Below are 6,500 nucleotides of genomic sequence, written 5' to 3' on the forward strand. Positions count from 1 at the left end.
ATTACCAAAGCTTTGGAACCCCGTGGATCAAAGACTGGGGTAAGGAACTTCCCAGTACTAGCATCTGTTCAGAATACGATTCTGCACTGACTGGTTCCTGAGACCCCCCAACCAGGAAAAACACAGAAACTGTTGCTGTGGGGTCAAGCTTGATTCACGGGGACCCCAGGAAGGTCAAAACAGCATTGCATCCCTTCAAGTTCAATGGTTGATTTTTCTTCTGAGAGGCCTCTGGGTGGCCTTGAACATCAGCCTTTTAGCTCACTGAAGAACCTGTTAACCCAGTGGTTCTCCATCTTCCTAATGCCACGATCCTTTAACACAGTTCTTCATGCTGTGGTGACCCCCCTTATCATAAAATTATTTTCGTTGCTACTTCATCACTGACCTCTGTGAAAGGGTCGTTTGATCCCCAAAGGGGTCGCGACCCACAGGTCAAAAGCCACTGTCCCATTTGCACCACTCAGGAATTCTTGGTCTCTTAGAGAGTGCTGTCTGACTAAGCTTTCTATGGCAATAGGAATATTCTCTGGCTGAGCTCCAATATTGGAATCACTAGTCACATGCGACTACTTGGCAACCGATATGATGTTTAAAGTCATTTATTTTTAGCTAATTTAAATTTCTATCTGCATGCGTGGATAGTGATTATCATATTCAAAACACTGCTCAGGAGGCATTACCAGCTCTCAAATGAAATATATATATATATATGTATATATATATAATTTAAATCATTCTATTGGGGGCACTTAGAGCTCTTATCACAATCCATCCATCCATTGTGTCAGGCACATCTATACATATGTTGCCATCATCATTTTCAGAACATTTTCTTTCATTTTAAGAACATTTTCTTTCTACTTGAGCCCTTGGTATCAGCTCATTTCCCCCCTTGAAATATTTTTGCACTCCCCTCCTCATCTATCCTGCTGTTGTCCAAAACATGCCCTGTCTGGGTCACTGGACATAGATTGGCTCCATTTAGGGCAGTGGTTCTCAACCCGTGGGTCGCGACCCCTTTGGGGGTCAAATGCCCCTTTCACAGGGGTGGCCAGATTCCTAACAGCAGCAAAATGACAGTGATGGAGGAGCAATAATGTTATGGTTGGGGGTCCCACAACATGAGGAGCTGTAGTAAAGGGTGGCAGTGGCTTTGGAAAGGTAGAGACCCACTGATTTAGGGGTTGGCCTTGCATTGGAGGCAAGTACCTCCTGGGAGAGGAGGAGAATCCATGTACAACCCAGGATGAAACAGGAGTTAGACTAGATAGCAAATAAACCATTGCCACACTGTAAAGTGGACAGAGCCGGGGCATCTACAGTAGAAGCATCATAGAAACATGGAATCTCTGACGTAAAGGTGTGAACCACCAGGTCCTGCTTCCTCCTCTTACAGGAGGTGTGCCTGGGGGTGGGGACGGCTGAGAAAGAGAAGGAGTTCTGAACCCAGTGGTCCCACCTTCGTGCTGCTGTGCTGAGTCATGGAATCGCCCCTCAGCACATATTTGATAGACTGCCTCCCCCAATCCTATGTGCTTCAAGAGTGACGAGTGAAAGATAGCACAATGTGATAAAGAATATTCAGTCTTCCTGTTCGTGCTTCAGAGAGAGGAAGTTGCTTGACTTAGAATTTATCATTTTCAATCAGAAGGAGGCTCACAGAGACTATATAAGCTAGCCCTTATATTTTTTTATTATGAATCTTTTTTGGGGGGCTCTGACAGCTCTTAGAACAATCCTTACATCAATTGTATCAAGCACATTTGAACATAAGTTGACCTCATATTTTACAGAGAAGAAATGGAAGCCTGCAGCTCAGAAAAGATTCATGGTTTGGCAAGATCACATAGCTATTTGAGAGCAGAAAAATGTCATTTGAGTAAATGCATCAGTGTGTAGTAAATAGCCGATGGCCACCCACCTGAAATGTAAGAGCAATGTAACCTTTTTCTTAAATGCTAAGCCCAGAAGAGTGCCACCCAGCAGCCTTTGCATGGAATGCTTCAAACCTTCCCCAAGTTCATAAAGGGTGTGCCAGGGGCTTTATTGAAAACCTGGTTTGCAGACTGGACTGAACTACTGGTACTTACCTCAGCTAAGGCTGTGTCTCTCCAGATTTGGTCCAGAGAAAAACTGCAACGCACTCACTGTCTGCGCCGGGCCGTGTCCCGTCCAAACGAGGCTCTCCGTAGCAGTTCCTAAGAAGGCATTCTTCCCCCTCAGAGTTCACTGAGCATCCTTACAAGTCCCCTGGATAATGGCAAAACCTAAACAAATCTATTTTCTATTTGTCTTCTTGAAAAACTGTAATTCGCCCACATGAAACTAGCTAGCTTGCCACAAATGCTGAAGGTTTCTAGGTACTTTCTGAGTTTGCTCTGACTCATGTCTTACCTACATAGTTCGCCTCAATTGAAAAAGCACCAAAAACTTAATGCAGAGAACTTAGGGCTCTTTTCCAATGTGAACTCTTTCTTTGCACAGCCACCTCTTGACTCCATCACCACTCAACTCTCTTCATTTTCCTTAAGTGGGCACACAATTCAGACAGCTAACATATTTGGAAGAAGGCTTTTTTGTAGAGTATTTAGACTTTAGAAGTTGAACAAATTAAGAAAAGATATTGTCCTACCAGTGCTAGGATCTAATTGGATTTTCTTTTTCCCAGAGCGACTCGTGCATTTTAAAAATGGCTCATGCTTATGCAGAAACCTCAATTATTTCCCTACTGGGTGTTGTGGTTACTCATCGAGGCGCTAACCACAAGGTCAGCAGTTCAAAACCACCAGCAGCTTGGAGGGAGAAAGATGGGGCTTTCTACTCCCATGAAGAGTTCCAGTCTTGGAAACCCAGCCGGGCAGTTCCACCCTATCCCTTAGAGTCATGATGAGTCAGAATCCACTGATGGGAATGAGTTTGTTTGTTTGCAATGTTTTGGTGGCAGAGTGGTCACAAATTGAGCTTCTAACAGCAATTAAAACCCAGTTTTGAGTTTAAAAAGCAGTTAAGAACCCTTAGTTGCTCCGCATCTATAAAGCATCCCAGTCTCTGAAGCCCACCGGGCAGCTCTACCCCATCCTATATGGGGGCATCCAGTCAGAATTCACTTGAGGGCAGTGAGGGAGCAGCCTGGGAGGGAAGTCGCGTTTTCTCTCCCTTCTAGCTGTCAAACTGGAGGCAGTGCATGGCATGAATGGTTAACATGCCCTGGTGCTTACCAAAAAGTTGGAGGTTTGAGGGCACCCAGAGGAGCCACAGGAACCACCCCCCCAAAAAAAAAAAAAACCAACAACTCAGGGATTTACCTGAGAAAAAAACATTCATGGAAAGTCACAAAGGTGGAACCATCACCTCCTCCAAGAACAGGTTTCAAACGGCTTCTCTCCTTATAACCTCTTCTCTTCTAGAAATCGTCTTACAGCACTCCCCCCGCCCCAACATGTATTCTGGATGTGGGAATCCACGTGAAGACAACTGGCACGATCCCCGCACCTCTTGACGCTGCTGTCCTACCATGCGCTCCTACACCGTCCCCTCTGTAGCTGGCTCCGTGGCCTGGTTTTCGGGTGCCTCTGAGTTGGTTTTGACTCATGAATGTCCTACATCCAATAGAACAAAACACTGCCTGCTCCTGCAGTCCCCTCACTGAAGTTCCTGGTCTGAGCTCAGTGTTGCAGCCTCTGTGGCCGTCTCCCTCATTGAAGGTGTCCCTCTTTTTGGTTGACCTCCTGCTGCCTGATGTCATCCTCCAGAGACGAGTCCCTCCTGATACGTGAGATGATGTCTCACCATCCTCGACTCTCAGGAGCATCCTGGTTATATTTCTTCCAAGACAACTGTGGTTGTTCTTCTATCTGCCCATAGTAGATTTAACCTTGTTTGTCAACACCACAATGCACATGCATCAGTCCTTCTCCTGTCTTCCTTATTCTTGCTCAGCGTCTGCATGTGGATGAGATCATTGAAGATACCACGTCCTGCTACCCTCCAACGATCCTGGCTTATTGAGGAGGTATTCCTCGCGTGGCAGTCATCCTTAGTGCTCAGAACCGCCACCCCCTCCAAGAACAGATTTCAAACGGCTTCTCTCTCTTCTACCTCACCCCCTCCACAGCATGTATTCCATCACCCGATCCTCTGGGATTCGCTCCCCGACTCTCGTCATTTGTGTGTGAGGAGTAGGAAACCTTGAAGCTAGGAAAGGAGGGGCGCTTACTATGCACATGCTATCTGGCTTTTACTGTCTGAATTTCCCAGCTGAGGAAATTAGCTTTCAGATAGGCTGATTGATTGATCCAAGACCACACAGGATTTGAAGCCATATCGCCAATCCATGGCTTTTTTACATGATACTCCATTGCCTTTCAGTTTCACATTGGCAACTTACTAAAAGTGAGAAAATTTTATGTAGTATTACATAACATATGCAGAGAAGTTATAAATGCATTAGAGGGCTCTATACATTTCTAGTGGTAAACATTATAACTATTTTTTATTTTAATGAGGGGAGAGTGCGAACGCAATCCCAACTACCATAAATTATGCGGTTGAGTTTCCCACATTTTGGGAAATCGCAGGGCCAGCACATCCGGAGTGCAATGGGTGAGCCTCGCCCTGGGAAAACCACCTCCGTGATCCTGGTCTCTCCCCTGCCAGCTAAGTATTAAACATTCTAACTGTTACTGGCTTAGATTACTTATTACTAAGCACGAGCTGAACTACTTGTTTTACAAATATTCACTAATGGGGATAGCGAGCCAGAGACTGCAGGCCCATATCTCTTACTCTGCAGTTAGGTGAAATGGGAAAGGAGAAAAGCAGGCAGTGGCGGGGTTAGAAGTGATAGGAGCAGCGTGGTCTCAGGTTCAGGGCCTGGCGGAGTGCTGTTTAGTGACCAGAGGTACTTCTTTTGAGCTGCGTTGTAAGAGAGAAAGAACTCTAACTGCATTAGAAAGCTGCGGTTTGGAATAATGTTCGTCATATCCAGTCGGCGTCCATTCCTTAATTCTTACCACCTCGTGCACAGTAGATGTTACCTGTATTTTTAAACGGAGCATCAGGAAAAGAGTGTTTAGAACTGATTGTGGTAGCGAATGTACAATTCTACTTGACATCACTGAGTTATGGAATGATATGTGGATCAAATCCCAACTAATAAAAACTGGGATATCACGAATAAAAGTGGTTACGAAGCTCCAAACCAGACCAAACTCATAGCGGCCCGAGAAGGCAGAATAAAACTACTCCTGTAGGATTCCCCAGCTATGCGGCTTTAAGAAGGCAGAAAGTGTTGTCTGTGAAGCGGCTGGTGGTTGGAAGTGCTAGCGACCCAAGGAGCAATGAGGTATGCCCCAGGGTGCTGGTTTCACAGCCAGCACGAGTCAAAGCCAAGCTTTGAGGCTGGCTCTAATTTTGCCTGCCTTCCTTTCACAGATTCGAACCAATTTAGGCACCAATGCCAAAATTCCTCAGATCCGGGCACTGCCAACAGGTGGCACCAGTGGACACCTCTAGACAAGCCCTTTACAGATGGATTGAAGAATATTATAAAACATAACCTCTACATGCAAATTTATAACTTCTCTGTTCATAAGAGTGCTTGAGTAGTACAAATGGTTCATGCGCTTGGCTGATAACCCAGAGGTGGGAGTTTTCAGTCCAGCCAGAAGAACCTCAGAAGAAAGGGCCGGTGACCCACCAGCCACTGAAAGTCTGTGGACACAGTTCTTCTCTGCCCCGCACAGTGTTTCCCTGAGTTGCAATGACTGCACAGTGAATAGTCTGGTTGATGTGCTTCAAGGGTCCTGAATGGTCTGCTGCCTTTTCCCTAATGACAGGTAATTTTACCTTCTTCAGAACTATTATTGCAACTTATTCAAACTCCTGGGACTTCTACATTTCCTGAAAATGGGGTGCCAGCCTAGCATAATTTGATGATCCTCCAGAATCCATTGTGCTAAAGGTAACATTTCAATATGTTCATGTGAGAAAATGCCTACATGTGGATCCCTGTTGAGAAATGTTAGACATGCAAATTACACTGGCTCATCCCATCTCCCTAGGAAAGAGAGCCTAAATAATATAGAACCACTGTACGTTATTATTTGTGATTCCTCTCAACAATGGGTGAACTGAGGTACAAATGATTGCCAAACTTAAACTCTTTAAAAAAAAATGATCTGAATTTCTAAAACCTTCAAGGATTATATATCTGATCCACTGGCTAATAAACCCTACCATAAAGGGAAAAGGCCAGGCGTGCTGTGGGAGGCTTACCAGTTGCAATAGAACCGCAGACCTGTAATAGACAGTGTGACAACCACTCACCCCATGTGGCTCTCTACACTTAAATTTAAATAATTAGAATTAAATCAATTGAAAATGACATTCCAAGTGCCCACCAAGCACATAGGGTGAGCGTCTACCCTCCTGGACAGTGCAGCTAGAGAACATTTCCATCACTGCAGGAAGCCCAACTGGACAGTACTTCTCTAGAA

At 45.1% G+C, this 6,500-nt stretch overlaps 1 non-coding gene across 1 annotated transcript; it reads right to left on the minus strand.

The window, feature by feature from the left end:
- Positions 1-4,506: 4,506 nt before the first annotated feature.
- Positions 4,507-4,667, minus strand: LOC142443830 (U1 spliceosomal RNA). The gene has a single exon (XR_012783574.1). It is a non-coding gene; the product is annotated as a U1 spliceosomal RNA (small nuclear RNA).
- Between the last annotated feature and the right edge of the window lie 1,833 nt (positions 4,668-6,500).

Source organism: Tenrec ecaudatus, chromosome 3, assembly GCF_050624435.1.
Source record: "Tenrec ecaudatus isolate mTenEca1 chromosome 3, mTenEca1.hap1, whole genome shotgun sequence".
NCBI lineage: Eukaryota > Metazoa > Chordata > Mammalia > Afrosoricida > Tenrecidae > Tenrec > Tenrec ecaudatus.